At 42.1% G+C, this 18,536-nt stretch overlaps 1 non-coding gene across 1 annotated transcript; it reads left to right on the top strand.

Moving 5' to 3' along the window:
* The first annotated feature begins 15,305 nt into the window (after window positions 1-15,305).
* TRNAL-CAA (transfer RNA leucine (anticodon CAA)) lies at window positions 15,306-15,377 on the top strand. The gene has a single exon. It is a non-coding gene; the product is annotated as a tRNA-Leu (tRNA).
* Window positions 15,378-18,536: the final 3,159 nt, after the last annotated feature.

Here is an 18,536-nt window from a genome sequence, read left to right as displayed (position 1 = left end):
ACATAAATAGCAATTGATAGTTTGAGGAAAATAATGATTCCTGCCTTAAAGGTCAATAGTGAGGAATGGTCGGTCTTCAAGATTATTGCTCTGATGTTAACAAACATGGCCAAGTGAATCTGGTCATTTGTAGTAGAAATGTTAATTCTATTATGGAAGTGAGCAATGGAAGGAGTGATGCAGATTGATCAGGTGGAGGAAGTAGGTGAGGTAAGGTGTGGTGATCAGTCACACCATTTACATGTTGGTCACAGGAAGAGTTTAGTAAACACTATCGTCTCTCACAAGAATGAACCAGGTTTGTTCTGGAGAAGATAAGAGGGAGGGAGGCTGCCTAGATGGAAGAGGTCAATTATGGTAAGATTACTGGAATGATTGACATTATTATATCTGATGTAGGAATAATGAGCCTCATAGTTTGCCTGATCTTCGTAACGTTCATCACGATCACTTTATGTAATAACTCACAATGATATATAATCTCCACATCTCACCCGTCACTCATACTCTAGTTCTTTAATATAACACCAGTGCAAAACATAATGGCTCACTAACCAAAGATATTAGCGCCGTGTGCCTTAATTACTAATTCATCCTCATTCTTAATAAAAATAACAAGAACATTCATCTACCGAGGCTTCTAATGAATCTAATAGTCTATCAATGATGACATTTATATTCATCTTCCTTCAACCTTCTGAAATGTTAATCTTCTTTCATGTGTGACCTTAAAATCAGTTCAGGTTTTGCCACACTAAAATCTTCAATTCATCAACTTGTTATTTTCAACTACTTTCCCATTCCAACTGAGTGGAGCAAGACAACCCTTTTTTATTGAAGGATAAGTTATGAAGGTTCACTTCTCTACCTCTCGTCCCAAACCTCTCTCTCCTGTCCAGCCTGACTCTCGTCCCAAGCCTCTCTCTCCTGTCCAGCCTGACTCTCATCCCAAACCTCTCTATCCTGTCCAGCCTGACTCTCGTCCCAAACCTCTCTCTCCTGTCCAGCCTGACTCTCGTCCCAAGCCTCTCTCTCCTGTCCAGCCTGACTCTCGTCCCAAGCCTCTCTCTCCTGTCCTGCCTGACTCTCGTCCCAAGCCTCTCTCTCCTGTCCTGCCTGACTCTCATCCCAAGCCTCCTCCGCCTGTCCTTCCTTTTTCACATAAAGTCTCTCTCTGTTTCAAATCCTCACTTTCCTCACAAACCTATCTCATGTTCAGACTCCCTCATCCCAAGCCTCTCTCTCTGGTACAACCCAACCTCATCCCAACCCTCTCTCTCTGGTACAACCCAACCCTCATCCCAAGCCTCTCTCTCCGGTACAACCCAACCCTCATCCCAAGCCTCTCTCTCTGGTACAACCCAACCCTCATCCCAAGCCTCTCTCTCTGGTACAACCCAACCCTCATCCCAAGCCTCTCTCTCTGGTACAACCCAACCCTCATCCCAAGCCTCTCTCTCTGGTACAACCCAACCCTCATCCCAAGCCTCTCTCTCTGGTACAACCTAACCCTCATCCCAAGCCTCTCTCTCTGGTACAACCTAACCCTCATCCCAAGCCTCTCTCTCTGGTACAACCCAACCCTCATCCCAAGCCTCTCTCTCTCTGGTACAACCCAACCCTCATCCTAAGCCTCTCTCTCTGGTACAACCTAACCCTCATCCCAAGCCTCTCTCTCTCTGGTACAACCCAACCCTCATCCTAAGCCTCTCTCTCTGGTACAACCTAACCCTCATCCCAAGCCTCTCTCTCTGGTACAACCCAACCCTCATCCTAAGCCTCTCTCTCCTTCAAAGCCTCACTCTCCAGCCAAACATCTTGTGTTCAGCCTCTCTCATCCCGAGCCTTTCTCTCCTACAAAGCCTCACTCTCATCCCAGGCCTGCCTCTCCCTCCCTCTGCACCAGCGGTATTTCAACATTTTCAGTGTTGCAGGTCCACATGAATTTGGGGAAGAATTAGAAAAATTATGGAACTCTTTATAATGTGTCCCATTTTCTGAACGTTGCTTCAAATCTTACAGTTGCATGTGCCGGGCTACCACAATAACCGCCACCTGATTGCCACTCTCCTGGAGGAGGAGGAAGAAGCCGATGTTGTGATAGTAAACATCACATGATGCATCACTAATGGTCATAAGATCAAACATTATGGCTACACATCCCGACAATCACCAGACTGTGTGTGGCACAGCACGAAGGACGGAGTCGCCCGCCAGTCTTGTACGAAGCACAATACAATATCTCGCTACTTCCTGCCGCTTTCAGTACTTTCTATCAGTCAAGATACTCACACTACGTACGTACGTACATCGTTCTATTATCCTTTGTACATCTTCACTACTGGCGTTTTGGACCTTATCTGAATGAGTCAGATCAAATGGTTATCAAGGATACAGAACACATAACACTTGGCCACTGTCTTTTTTCTTTCATACTCTATTTTTCATATTTGTTTGCCATTTCCCGCAAGAACAAGGTAGCGTCAGGAATAAGTGAATGAATCCTAGAGGGAAACTTAGCTGGGCTCCTTCCTCTATTCCTTCATTTGAAAAGTAATACAGAAGGGGAAGATTTCCAACCCCCCCAGTTCCCAACCCTCAGTCGCCTTCCACGATATGCAGAAGATACGTATGCAGATAAATAGACAGACAGGCAGACACACACACACACACACACACACACACACACACACACACACACACACACACACACGGAGTATCGCCGAGAATGGATAAAGGCAAGCAAGGTAAGAATATGTACATGTGTATATATATTCCTATGAGTCCACATGGAAAATGAAACACGATAAGTTCCCAAGTGCACTTTCGTGTAATAATCACATCACCAGGGGAGACACAAGAGAGAAATATAACAGTCAGTTGATATACATCGAAGAGACGTAGCTAGGACGCCATATGGTAAACATGTGATTGTCCAAGACAGACAACGAGTGTATCATAAACTTATCATTTTGCAAATTCTATCAGCAACAAAGTTATCTAATTTGTATAGACCATCACTAATATTAAGATTATAATTCTTTGTGTATTTAGTAAAAGAAGATTCAATGATATTTCTCGTGGTAATAGAGTCAGAGTTAATAACTGAGATGGCATTACTGCAGTCAGTACAATGATCATAGTTTTTAACGTGATTAAACAAGGCATTTGATTCTTGTCCCGTTCTTATACCATATTTATGTTGCTTAAGTCTAACAGAAAGATGCTTACCAGTCTGCCCAACATAAAATTCATCACAATTTCCACATGGCACTTTATAGATGCAACCAAGGGAATTTTCTGGTGAATTCCTGATTAAGATATTCTGTATAGTATTATTGTTGCTAAAGGGAACATTTAAGGCAACATCTAAGATGCGGCCCATCATCTAGGGCCGAAAGCAACTCAACATTCGCCCCCAGCTAGATAGTGGCACGTACCAGGAATCACTTAATTAACTAAAGTAATACAACAACAACAACAACAACAACAACAACAATAAAGACAACAATAAAACAAATCAATGCGTCCAAAAATCTTTAACAGAACAAAATTGTGCACATTTGTATAAAATAACAAGAAAAACATTGCTACGTAATAGAATTGTACACATTGGTATAGAATAACAAGAAGAAAAACATTATCAAATAGCAAAAAAAGTTTATAAATGTTACAGCAAAACAACATAGTCATAAAATCAATAACAATAATACTTATCTAAATAAAGACAGGAAACAGTAGATACAGAACATGTTTTGTTATATAACAAAGAATTCTCAAAACAATGCACGTCAAACACAAGAAGAAATTCTTAACGAAGACTAAATAAAACCAATTTAGAAAGATGCACATTAACAGCCCAGTCTGCAATTCAGTGAAATTCTCTATTTCTTTTTCAACAGAGGAATGTGGTACATTACACAGAGGTAGCCAGTACGATGGTGTTGGGAATGGCTTAGTAAACACCACTACTGCCTGCCTGTGGTCGCTCCCTTCTGCATTACCACATGAAAATGGCCCAGGGTCATCCTCAACACTGCTCATCTGATTTAGTTCAAATACAAGTTATAAATCACTATACTACAACTACAGCAACGAAACTAAACTCACTATAAAGTTATTAACTATAGAATACAAACGAAATAACATTACAAACACGAAAAGTATTGAAAATACACACACAGCGGAGCAAAGTCATCTTGCAATTAACTTTTAAATCAAAATGTCGGTGTTGATGTAGTGACGTCACAACGAGGCCGCCAGTAAAACCAGGCGATTAGAAAACTCGTTCTTGTGTGACACACAACTTTGCCACGATACCTCCGCTCTACCTCAACCAATTAGAAAACTCGTTCTTGTGTGACACACAACTTTGCCACGATACCTCCGCTCTACCTCAACCAATTTCCAGGAAATTTTCGGAAGAAGCATATATTTTGTATTACATAAGATTGTTAAATTATCAAAATGCAGAGAGAGAGAGAGAGAGAGAGAGAGAGAGAGAGAGAGAGAGAGAGAGAGAGAGAGAGAGAGAGAGAGAGAGAGAGAGAGAGAGAGAGAGAGAGAGAGAGAGAGAGAGAGAGAGACTGCACAACCATATTGCCTCCATATGTACTGAGACTCACAACAGCGATACGCCTTACTTGTATATGGTTCATTCAGACCAGACGAGCTTAGCCCACCTGGACAGACGTGAGATGAGACGCGGAATATGACGGTAACATTACCATGTCACGACAGCCACCGACCCACCGGTGCACCACGGATCAGGCGATGCAGAGACGGGCAGCATGATGACGACCCTGGCTGCACCTGGACACTGGGCACGTCCAACATGATGACGACCCTGGCTGCACCTGGACACTGGGGACGTCCAACATGATGACGACCCTGGCTGCACCTGGACACTGGGGACGTCCAACATGATGACGACCCTGGCTGCACCTGGACACTGGGGACGTCCAACATGATGACGACCCTGGCTGCACCTGGACACTGGGGACGTCCAACATGATGACGACCCTGGCTGCACCTGGACACTGGGGACGTCCAACATGATGACGACCCTGGCTGCACCTGGACACTGGGGACGTCCAACATGATGACGACCCTGGCTGCACCTGGACACTGGGGACGTCCAACATGATGACGACCCTGGCTGCACCTGGACACTGGGGACGTCCAACATGATGACGACCTTGGCTGCACCTGGACACTGGGGACGTCCAACATGATGACGACCCTGGCTGCACCTGGACACTGGGGACGTCCAACATGATGACGACCCTGGCTGCACCTGGACACTGGGGACGTCCAACATGATGACGACCCTGGCTGCACCTGGACACTGGGGACGTCCAACATGATGACGACCCTGGCTGCACCTGGACACTGGGGACGTCCAACATGATGACGACCCTGGCTGCACCTGGACACTGGGGACGTCCAACATGATGACGACCCTGGCTGCACCTGAACACTGGGGACGTCCAACATGATGACGACCCTGGCTGCACCTGGACACTGGGGACGTCCAACATGATGACGACCCTGGCTGCACCTGGACACTGGGGACGTCCAACATGATGACGACCCTGGCTGCACCTGGACACTGGGGACGTCCAACATGATGACGACCTTGGCTGCACCTGAACACTGGGGACGTCCAACATGATGACGACCCTGGCTGCACCTGGACACTGGGGACGTCCAACATGATGACGACCCTGGCTGCACCTGGACACTGGGGACGTCCAACATGATGACGACCCTGGCTGCACCTGGACACTGAGGACGTCCAACAACAGCAGATAATAATGTGGACGAGTCTGCCTCCGCTCGTCAACCACCACCTTACGCTGAAGCCTCATAATGACTGGATGGAGGAAGGTATGGCGATACACCGTCTGTTTACACTTCATGTTTCTCTCGGTTATAAAACTAAAACAAGAAAATAATACTAAGTTTTAGTATTTGTATTGTATGACTACAGTTAACCCTTGTGTTAGTAATACAGTGGCCGGAGTGGCTACTGTGACGTTGATGTAATATCCATTTGATAAATCTCTATCTAAATATGACCTTCAGTCATAAAGACTGCACCACAAACCTTTCATTGCCTTGAAATCTTGAGAGAATCAATGTTAACCTTTGTATGTTTTATATATGATCCAGTGACTTTAACCCCAGCCACCGTTGTACACAGTCATATCCCTGATATGTGGACACCTGGAACGTTGTAGATAATTTATCATGAAGGTCCCAGTACTGTGTCCACGCCACACCCACTCCAACAAAGGGCGCCTGTGGACGACGATGACGTAGGGAGGCTCTTCAAGCAAACCTCATCATAAGTTTACAAGGACGATCTCTTTGTGTTTTCTGTCATCTACTAAGGAATATTTGTCAAGCGTTTGGTGTGTCCACAACTGTTTTATACCTTCGGAGTTATATTTCTTTCTCTTGTGTATCACTAATATTGACTCTCGGGTCGCATGAGTTTCACTACAACGAAATTCGCAGACGCTACTAAAGGTGAGACGTAAGACGAAGTCAGGTAATCAACAGATGCGACAACTTGACATAACTACCGTTAAATGGTACATTGGATTGTGTTTCCTGCTTGTTTAATTCTTGCTTTGTTTGCATTAACATCTGTCTATTGATTTATAGATTATGGCTGGAGGTAACCATTGTCAACTCTTCATAATTAATGATGGTCTGTGGTAGGTTTACTCCCTACACCCATCATCCTTCTTAGTCCCAAATCTATTTCAGGCCACCCAGACCACTGGTGCCTTGTGGATGTACCAATGTGACCCTATGTTCGTACAATTGTTCTTAAGCCCGTTTCTTAGGCAGTGTTACCTCTGTGTTTTGTGAAAATTGTCTCCTTACCAGCGAGTATTGTAAGAAAATGGTTTAATAGTCTATCTTGCAACTGCATCAGCTACTACAGATAATCAGAAAGTGTAAACATTCAGCGGTTCATGAATGCCAAGCGGTTGTTCAAGCCAGGCAAAATGTGTGGATGACCTTGACGGAGTAAGCAATGTGTTGATGAAGTTATGGCCAGTGGTGTGGCGAGGGATGGTCTGTGCAGGCAAGACACGATTGAGTGATGTTTCGTATCGTCAAGCCTCATTCCTTCCCTTGTCTATGTTTTACTTTTGATGACATTCATAGAGAATGCAGCTAAGGAGTTACGTTTTCTATACACAACATAGATGCTATTCGTTTTTACAAAATCGTAGTTTACTTGCAAACGGTAAAATCACTCATATGTAGCTTTGCCAGGTTTCCTCCTAAATTTGTTCTCCATATTAGATTTATCATACGTCAACGTAACAACTTAAAACAGAGATGGTCACGAAGTACAAAGATTAAAAATGATGAAAGGCTTTGATAATCTCGATCTAACAAATTACCTAAGGCTAGATCTTCTGATCTAAGTTGTATTAATGGATGCAGTCTGGTGGGAAAACATTCTACCTTCACTGAGGCCAAGTGTTATTTGCTCAACCTAATTGTTAACATACAGACTGATGATTCCCCTGTAACTTCCATGGTATACACAGTGACCAACTTGGCAAGTGGTACACCGAGTACAACGCCACACCTCCTGACTCCTTCCCAACCCACATGATGAAGGTCATGGACAACTTGTATGACCGCTACCTAACATTACCTGGACCCAAGATGACATTAAAAATTATTGATAAATTCTATCTTGCTTGAGAGAACAAAATCTTTAATACTAAAGAATGATGGAAAGAAACAGCAAGATAATATCTTGGGGGATAAAGTGTGTCGATCACCGCAGACAAAATTGAGGATACAACATAGAATAGAGAATTTGTCTCTGATGATGCTCTTGCCTCCTCTGACGTCCACATGTTATCCACATAAACACAGTACGTTACTACAGTACATACAGTAATATCAGTCGTAACAACACTATGTATGTAGTCGTGATTACCGTAACATGTGAGTGGCAAGATTGGATGACGTAACGTAACAATATCAGACTTCATCATTCTCAATAGTTTAGGTGGATCATGTAATATTTGACGTTGCTTCATGTTTTATCAGATGATAAAATGATGGCTGCCCTAATGACCTTCACAAGTCAGTGGTCATTAAATCCCACACAGCAACCAACCACTCAGGATGACCAGGAGGGAGCCACCTGGTGCAGACCAAGTGTACCAGCCTGGTGGAGAGGGTCAACTGCTCCACCTCAGGATAAGAGCTGCTCAAGTTCTGTAGTGAGGGACACTCCAAGTGGCATGTGAAACTACCAGTCTTAGTTATAAACTACCGCCAGCCCACCCGGCCGGTGGGTGGCTGTGGCCAACATGAACCCAGGGACTACACACACACACACACACACACACACACACACACCGCCCACTGACCTGACCACCGGCCGGTGGGTGGCTGTAGCCAACATGAACCCAGGGGCTACACACACACACACACACACACACACACACACCGCCCACTGACCTGACCACCGGCCGGTGGGTGGCTGTGGCCAACATGAACCCAGGGACTACACACACACACACACACACACACACACAGAGCGACGCCAGGCTGGAGGCGGGGCATCGTGACGTCACAGGCAAGTCCCTCCCCCCGCCAGATCCAAACATGTGTTGTGTCTGGTGATGGCGGTTCAAGATTTCCCACATTTATATTGATCTTTACATTATCATCCACTCCCAAAGTCACCTGGCATTCTTGTGTTTCAACAACAGACGTGATATATGCAACACCAGGCAAACATTGTACCATTATCTGATAGGTTAATTGGTGCAGAATCAAGAACCAGTGAATTTCATCGCCGCCATAAGTAAGTAAGGAAGGTGACTTTAATGATGATAAATAAGACCTGGTATGGCTGTGTCTACACACTACCGCCATCTGGTCAACATTGTACATACCAACCTTTAAACTGTGACATTCAACCACAAGGTTTAAGGTCGCTCATGAAAACGCGAACTTACAATCTATCCATTTAAATCTACCATTCATCAATCAACATTTAAACACCGTCATTTGGACGTAAACCTTCCAGCTGCGTTATTTTACCAGAGTCCTTTAAGATACGTCATATAAACACAAAACTTGAATGTACGTTAAGCTTGTGCAAACCATCATTGAATCTCAAACTTTTGATTTAGAATTGTAATGAAACTGCGAACTTTTAACTCCGTCAAATTACAGCTATTGTACAAAATGATTTACTTAATTGACAAATTTTAATGTCAGTTAATATAACGATATCCTTTGTGGTTCATCTCTGAAACACAAACCTTTAAACTTTGTCTCTAGAACTAACCACAACCATCAAGTTCTATATGTGGAAAGGAAATTTGAATAATCTGTCAAAATTCGTCATACAACGCGAACTTTTAAATCCTTCCATTCAGTTGAGCCGTTACTTGCCTGGCTGCCATTCATAATATGTCCTTTTATATTGTATGTTGACTACGCTCTCATTCATTCGTCATTTGGATCGTCTCACTGATATTCCATTCATAAACTTCATTCCTAAAGCTTATTTTTGACCGCCATGTTGCTTTAAGGTTTATAATTCTTTGTGTATTTAATGATAGAAGATTCAATGATATTTCTCGTGATACTGGAATTAGAGTTAATAATGGAAGGTATTAAGAATATATGGTGTGGGAGGAAAGTTGTTAGAAGCAGTGAAAAGTTTTTATCGAGGATGTAAGGCATGTGTACGTGTAGGAAGAGAGGAAAGTGAATGGTTCTCAGTGAATGTAGGTTTGCGGCAGGGGTGTGTGATGTCTCCATGGTTGTTTAATTTGTTTATGGATGGGGTTGTTAGGGAGGTAAATGCAAGAGTTTTGGAAAGAGGGGCAAGTATGAAGTCTGTTGGGGATGAGAGAGCTTGGGTAGTGAGTCAGTTGTTGTTCGCTGATGATACAGCGCTGGTGGCTGATTCATGTGAGAAACTGCAGAAGCTGGTGACTGAGTTTGGTAAAGTGTGTGGAAGAAGAAAGTTAAGAGTAAATGTGAATAAGAGCAAGGTTATTAGGTACAGTAGGGTTGAGGGTCAAGTCAATTGGGAGGTGAGTTTGAATGGAGAAAAACTGGAGGAAGTGAAGTGTTTTAGATATCTGGGAGTGGATCTGGCAGCGGATGGAACCATGGAAGCGGAAGTGGATCATAGGGTGGGGGAGGGGGCGAAAATTCTGGGGGCCTTGAAGAATGTGTGGAAGTCGAGAACATTATCTCGGAAAGCAAAAATGGGTATGTTTGAAGGAATAGTGGTTCCAACAATGTTGTATGGTTGCGAGGCGTGGGCTATGGATAGAGTTGTGCGCAGGAGGATGGATGTGCTGGAAATGAGATGTTTGAGGACAATGTGTGGTGTGAGGTGGTTTGATCGAGTGAGTAACGTAAGGGTAAGAGAGATGTGTGGAAATAAAAAGAGCGTGGTTGAGAGAGCAGAAGAGGGTGTTTTGAAGTGGTTTGGGCACATGGAGAGAATGAGTGAGGAAAGATTGACCAAGAGGATATATGTGCCGGAGGTGGAGGGAACGAGGAGAAGAGGGAGACCAAATTGGAGGTGGAAAGATGGAGTGAAAAAGATTTTGTGTGATCGGGGCCTGAACATGCAGGAGGGTGAAAGGAGGGCAAGGAATAGAGTGAATTGGAGCGATGTGGTATACCGGGGTTGACGTGCTGTCAGTGGATTGAATCAAGGCATGTGAAGCGTCTGGGGTAAACCATGGAAAGCTGTGTAGGTATGTATATTTGCGTGTGTGGACGTATGTATATACATGTGTATGGGGGGGGGGGTTGGGCCATTTCTTTCGTCTGTTTCCTTGCGCTACCTCGCAAACGCGGGAGACAGCGACAAAGTATAGTAAATAAATAAATATAAATATATATATATATATATATATATATATATATATATATATATATATATATATATATATATATATATATATATATATATATATATATATATATATATATATTATATATATATATATATATATATATATATATATATATAAATATATATATATATATATTTTTTTTTTTCATACTATTCGCTATTTCCCGCGATAGCGAGGTAGCGTTAAGAACAGAGGACTGGGCCTTTGAGGGAATATCCTCATCTGGACCTCTTCTCTGTTCCTTCTTTTGAAAAAAAAAAAAGAAAAAAAAAAACGAGAGGGGACGATTTCCAGCCCCCCGCTCCCTTCCCTTTTAGTCGCCTTCTACGACACGCAGGGAATACGTGGGAAGTATTCTTTCTCCCCTATCCCCAGGGATATATATATATATATATATATATATATATATATATATATATATATATATATATATATATATATATATATATATATATATAATATATATATATATATATATATATATATATATATATATATATATATATATATATATATATATATATATATATATATATATATATATATATATATATATATATATATCCTTCAGTATGTTTACTTTCTATAATAAGGAACAAAAGAAGGAGCCAAACAAGTAAATTTCGTCAAAGACATCTCTCTTTTCTTAACGCTGCCTCGCAAAGATTTTCATTAATTCAAATTGAAGAAACAGACGTATTTTTCTGTTGTCTGGTTAGCTCAGTGGTAGAGCGTGAGTCTCACACACTCAAGGTCATGGGTTCGAGACCCACACCAGACACATTTTTTGTCTTTTTCTTGTTTCATTTTGTCCGCATCACATGTGTGCAACATTCAGTATGTTCGTCCAACGTTATAGTGAAGATCTTCACAATAAATTGAGGTTTTCGACCTTATCTGAAAGGGTCAGGTCCACCAAGACGTCCTTGAAATCTTCCAGAAGCTTCTGGCGATCCTCCTCCAACTGCTGGGCACATCAGAGTTAACATGGGCCGGACATCGGTTGTGGAACGACTTAATCTGCTTCCGGTAGTTAGCAGGGATGATAATGAGGGCTCTGACCTCATACCAGGTCAGCTTAGTTCCAGTCTATTGCTTAGTTCCAGTCTATTGCTTAGTTCCAGTCTATTGCTTAGTTCCAGTCTATTGCTTAGTTCCAGTCTATTGCAACGACAATAAAAAAGTAAAACTCATTTCTTTGTGGAAAATTGAGAGGAAAACACGACAGGAACATGGAGAGTTACCCTGTGGTTATTTTGCCGGCTAGTCGGCAACGGTCGGTCAAACACTATTTTGCCGTGGTAATCTCAGTACTTCATATAATACTATGTCACAAAATATGTTCTTGGGGGCGTAGCTCTGTGGTAGAGCACTCGCTTGGCATGCGAGAGGACCCGGGTTCAAACCCCGGCACTTCCATTTTTGTTATTTGGGAAATTCATTGTTTTCAGTGTTATATATATATATATATATATATATATATATATATATATATATATATATATATATATATATATATATATATATATCGTTCGATCAGTCAAGTTAAGCAGCGTTGGGTCTGGTCAGTACTTGGATGGGTGACCGTCTGGGAACACCAGATGCTGTTATCCCTGGGGATAGGGAAGAAAGTATACTTGCCACGTATTCCCTGCGTGTCGTACAAGGCGACTAAAAGGGTAGGGAGCAGAAGGCCGGAAATACTTTACTCTCATTTTCAATTTTTCAAAAGACGGAACAGAGAAGACATAAAGATATTGTAAAGATGTAACTAATATAAGATATAAGAATGAATGGAAGATACGGATTTAGCTGAAACAAGGAGCAATGAAGATTAAGGTGCAATGAAAATTATTCTGTAGTGAAGATAAATGTATATGTTAAAATTTTGTATTGAACATCAAGAAGTAATGATAATGATGAGAGTGTAGTGACGATGCGGGTTTAGTTTGGGAGTAGTGACAATTGCCTTTACAATGATAATAAGGAGGTAACACAATGAGGAACACAAACTTTCCAAAGCTACGTTCAAGTCAGACTTTGAGCTAAGTTCGGTAAACAGAAGCATGATGTTAAGATGAGAGTGTAGTGAAGAAGAGTATAGTGATGATAAGGATATTGTCAAGATAGGTTGTAGTGAAGATACGAATGTAGTGAAGATACGAATGTAGTAGAGATAAGGGTTATAAAAGAGTAAAGTTTATATGAAATGATTATGTAGTGAAGATAAAAATTATTTTTAGTGAACATTAGAGAGTACAATGATGATGGTATGGTAGAAGTAACTGTGTGGTGAAGAAGAGGGTATAGTGAAGATATAATTTAGTGTAATGGATCATGCATTACAAAGTTGTGTCTATCCACACACGTGTTACACGTCCCAGGTAAAGATATATTCTAGAGATAGTGTATATCTAACATATATATGTGTTTTATAGATATTTATAAAAAGTTTTCCTGAGGGACAATACCTAAGACTTTCGTATTAAAGTTGATCAGTTGTAAGTGATCAAGCATTACAAAGGTGTGTCCATTGCCACAGGTGCTACTGATCCCGGGTAAAGGTATTTTACAATTTTTGTTTCCTTAACCCTTCTAGTTATCAATGCTTCATCTCTGGCTTGATCCTTGCAAGTGACATTTATGTGTGTAATTCTCTTTATTCTTATCATATAATCAGTCAGTTGAGGTGCAGAACACGCTTTTCTTCCTGGTCACTCCACTCTGTCACATTCAGAAGGTGTTACCGGGCTCAACCCGTACGTCGTTACACCAGGAATGACAAGTAACCTTGGGGACAGGCTGTATCATCGACTAGGGAAGGGAAGAAATAGCACAGTCTCATCGAAAACCTCTTTGCTTCATAGATATGTGCCATCATCCCCTGCTCCTGTGTGGAGTGCAGCAGCCACGAAGGTGTAGGAGTGTCATCAAAGGTGTGCTGGTGATGTGTGGTAATAATAATACGAAGGTGTAGGAGTGCCATCAAAGGTGCGCTGGTGATGTGTGGTAATAATAATACGAAGGTGTAGGAGCGCCATCAAAGGTGTGCTGGTGATGTGTGGTGATAATAATACGAAGGTGTAGGAGCGCCATCAAAGGTGTGCTGGTGATGTGTGGTAATAATAATACGAAGGTGTAGGAGTGTCATCAAAGGTGTGCTGGTGATGTGTGGTAATAATAATAATACTGTTCACACCATCACCTGGGCTGAGACTCAGGACCTGTTACCCTCCTCCTGAGAAGGACTATTTTTGTGTCCCTACTCATCACACTCTCGACCCTCTTACTATCTTCAAACGATCGGAAATAAAGGCAGATCGTAACTCCGTTAATGAGGTAATAAATTCCCTACGATGAAAAGATATTGTGTTTACGATTATGAAGAGCAAGGAATAGACCCAGATGAGCCAGTGTCCGGGCGTGGCCACTCCTCCATATTGTGTCCCCGGTAGCCACTTGGGCAGCGCTACTGTGTGTCGACTTCAAATTGGTGGACCGCTGCTGCTTGCGATTTATGATTGGTCCTCTGTGGCCCAATGATTTCTGTGCTACGCCTCCGCGGTAGTTGATTGGTCATCGATTGTGAGGATGGAATCAGGGATGAAACATGTATAACTATAGAAAGGTTAAAGATACAAAGATGGTGAAATACCTTGACCCGGGATCAGTAGCACCTGTGGCAATGGACACACCTTTGTAATGCTTGATCACTTACAACTGATCAACTTTGATATGAAAGTCTTAGATATTGTCCCTCAGGAAAACTTTTTATAAATATTTATAAAACACATATATATGTTAGATATACACTATCACTAGAATATATCTTTACCTGGGACGTGTAACACTTGTGTGGATAGACACAACTTTGTAATGCATGATCCATTACACGAAATGAACTTCACTAACGAAGAGTTATACAACGCGTTGTTGGAGAATATTGATCAAATACCTATACAGAATTTTCATGTAAGATAAGAGGCATTTCTTGAGAGTAAACATAAGAAATGACGATGAAAGAATAGGGACGTAGATGTAAACATTTTGTTAAAAGATGAAACACTCCTGCCTTAAACTAGCTCCTTGTATTACATTTTCACTTAGATACACGCATGATAATGCATTCTGTTCTTTATAAACACAAGTTTTGATGTTTCTAACACGTTTTTATTATTTCTTATATAATCTCAAGGATTCATGCTTAAAGATCTTGGCTATGAACAACCATTATAATACAACATAATACATATCTATCATAAACAAATCATTTATCACAATAACCATTATGTTTGTACCAGATTCTTTAAGTCCTCAGTCACGTTTGTTAATATATAAGAGATTTTTCCGCCACTGACAAGTGGCTCCGTGGTGTAGTGGTTAGCACATCTGCCTCAAAAACAGTTGGTCCGGGTTCGATTCCCGGCGGGGCCTTTGTTTTCAGTATTTTTTTTGTGATCGTAAATACTCGTAGATATGTTTCTCTCTCTCTCTCTCTCTCTCTCTCTCTCTCTCTCTCTCTCTCTCTCTCTCTCTCTCTCTCTCTCTCTCTCTCTCTCTCTCTCTCTCTCTCTCTCTATCAGCCGACAGGCAAGTTGAAGAAATCTGGAATTCATCCTTTAGAAATCTGGTATACGAAGAGAGGCTATAATGATTGGATCTCTTCTCCCTTAAGACACGTTGACTTCGCAGCGACTTAATCCAAGTGTTCAAAATTCTGAATAAGTTCGATAAAGTGAACGTCGAACATCTTTTCGAAATACAAGAAAATGCGGTTACCAGGACAAATGGAATAAAACTCAAAGCTAAATGATGTAGTACGGACGTGGGATAAAGTTTCTTTTCCTATAGGTGTGGTTATCACTGGAATAAGTTACCGTCAGACGTAGTGAATGCTAAAACCATAAATACTTTCAAAAGTCGTTTAGAAAAATATCTTATAAAGTCAGGTATACTTTGAGAAAAACGCCAGAAATTAACGAATAAACGACAGCGATAACGGGGACACTAGAAGGCTTATGTGCAGAATCAAATTTTTCTTGTCAAGCTATTATTTTTGTTTTTCACACAACCCAGTCGTGGGCCAATCAGGCCTTCTGTTGTCTGTCTTTCTAATGTAAACATAACTTTATTATGTTGCTGAACATTTGAAATAACACAGTTATAATGACTTATAGATATTTTCTAAACACAAAATGATACTAAAAGAATGATAATGTAACTGTATGAATATATATTGAACATGTAAGAGGAGTCTCAAGGTCATCAGTAATGGTATATATATAATATCAGGATAAGAACTTGACAATCATCATCACAGTCACGTTGCTGCCACGGTGGTGACCGCTGCTGCGTCTTGTAGCCAGGTTGTAGCTCTTCCTCCCGTGCCAGTGCTTACCCTGGCTTGGTTTATAAGGCTTGATATCTGTTGCGTCCAACTTGTATTCATAAGGTTGGTTGTGCAGGATTAAACTTTCACTGACCGCAGGAGAACTCAGCCTGGCCTTTGTGTGTCCGGACCAACTCTGAAAACCTTACTGCTCGACCAACTGCCTCATCTTTTTTGTGGGGGTAAGGTAGTTCTTTTTTCCCCACTGTCTGGGGTGGCTCACCACCTAGTTTGGGACGAGGTCCCTGTTAGGATGGATAACGGGAAACCATCCACTGCCCCCGTACTGGGAAGTGGTAATGAACGACCCAACATCAAAGCTAGAAACGTTAAATTTGTTAACATACATGAGACCGGTTCAACGCCCCTGGCCTCCCTCAATCCCTTCTTGATCAGGAAGGTCATTGATGGCTGGTCAGGGCCCGTTGACATGGTCAGGAAACTGTCAAGTGGTGATCTGGTCAAGGTCAAGTCGGCGATCAGGTAGCCGATTTGCTCAAGGTGACCCAGTTCCATATTTACAAGGTCGTGGTCACAATTCCAGTATCCATGAACTCGTGCAGGGGAATTATCTACTGTCTGGAACTCATGGACATGTCGGAGGACGAAATTGTGAAGGAACTGGCAGACGTTGATGTCGTGGCTGCCCGGTTCATCACCAAATTCGTAAACGGCGAACGACGTTGGACCCCCTTCATGAATTTGACATTTGGATAATCAAATCTCCCGGATGAGATCTTCGTTGGTTACTTACGTTGCCAAGTAAGACCTTACATCCCGAACCGTTTGCGTTGCTTCAGGCAACCATCCAAGCTGGGACCGGGAATGTCCACGGTTCAAGTTCGAGAAGGAAGTGTGTGAGGTGAAGACACGTAAAAACATTTCGTATGGCGAGGCTAGGAAGAGGGTTAAGGAGTCTTGTGAGACTCCCAACCCCAATGAATCCTATGCTTCGGCATTGAAACACAAGCCTGTTATGTGTACAGTTGCCACGCACACTCCTTCCGTCACAAAGACCATCGCCACCGAAAAACTCTCACCTTCTCCTCGAACAGAACCTAAAGTTCAAACCTCCTCTGATGCCCAATAATGATTAATGATATTCTGACTCCAGCTTCCGTCCCGTGAAATCTTAAATACTCAATTTATGCTGATGATTATTGCATTGTGGCATTCCTCGCCTAATGCACAATTTTCGGCTGAGCGGGTTCAAGCTACGCTTGATCCGTTCATCGTTGGCCGCTACAACGGGGATCTAGCTTCTCACTCAACAAAAGTATTACGGTTGTTTTTCCCGGTAAAATATTATCCTGAATTTGCAGTTAACATTACATACCAACGCGATCCCTTCTCGCAATAATGCTAAATTTCTTGGACTGTATTTTGATAAAAGATTGAACCGGAAAAGTCATATTGACTACTTAGTGGTAAATTGTAATAAAAGGTTAAATATCCTCAAATATCTCTCGGGTTCCTTCTGGGGAGCTGACAGAAAATCTATATTAATGGCATATAAGTCCTTGGTTACATCTAAATTAGACTCTGGCTCTCAGGTGTATGTTTCGGCAGGCGAGTATACCCTGAGGAGGCTGGATATGTTACAGAATAAATGTTTGCGAATGTGTCTTGGAGCTCAATCATGCACAGGAGTTCCACGAATGGAAGTTGAAGCAAATGTACCTCCTCCTCTCCAGCTAAGACGCGACATTTTAGCCTGGAAAAGTGATATTCTGATGGCCAGAAGAAACAATACTCCCACCTGTCGCCTCATAAAGGAATGTTCACAGCTTGTCGAGAGAGGCGTCAGGCCCCTGGCCGTCAGAATACACCTCGTCGGTGAGAACTCGGGCATCAAAGTGAATGAAGTGGACTCGCTGGTCAAGAGGAAATTACCTCCATGGCAGGTTAAAAGAACCAAAATTATGACAAGTTAGCTTCCAGCCAATAAGGCTGACTTGCCGGAGTGCGAGGTACACCAGCGTTTTCGTGAGATCATCGTCAAACATGTGTCATATTATCACTTCTACACTGACGGCTCCAAGATGAACGAATGCCTGGGTGCAAGTGTATGGTCGGTGGAGTGTGCCAGACCAAACATCTATTTTGGGCGCGGAATTATTTGCTATTGATCGAGCCATAGATTACATAATCAATTCAAATCATGACAAAGCAATGATCTTTTCTGATTCACTTTCAGCCCTTAA

Source organism: Panulirus ornatus, chromosome 58 (assembly GCF_036320965.1).
Source record: "Panulirus ornatus isolate Po-2019 chromosome 58, ASM3632096v1, whole genome shotgun sequence".
NCBI lineage: Eukaryota > Metazoa > Arthropoda > Malacostraca > Decapoda > Palinuridae > Panulirus > Panulirus ornatus.
Note: the sequence above shows the minus strand (reverse complement) of the source record. Positions and strands in the feature narration are given on the sequence as shown.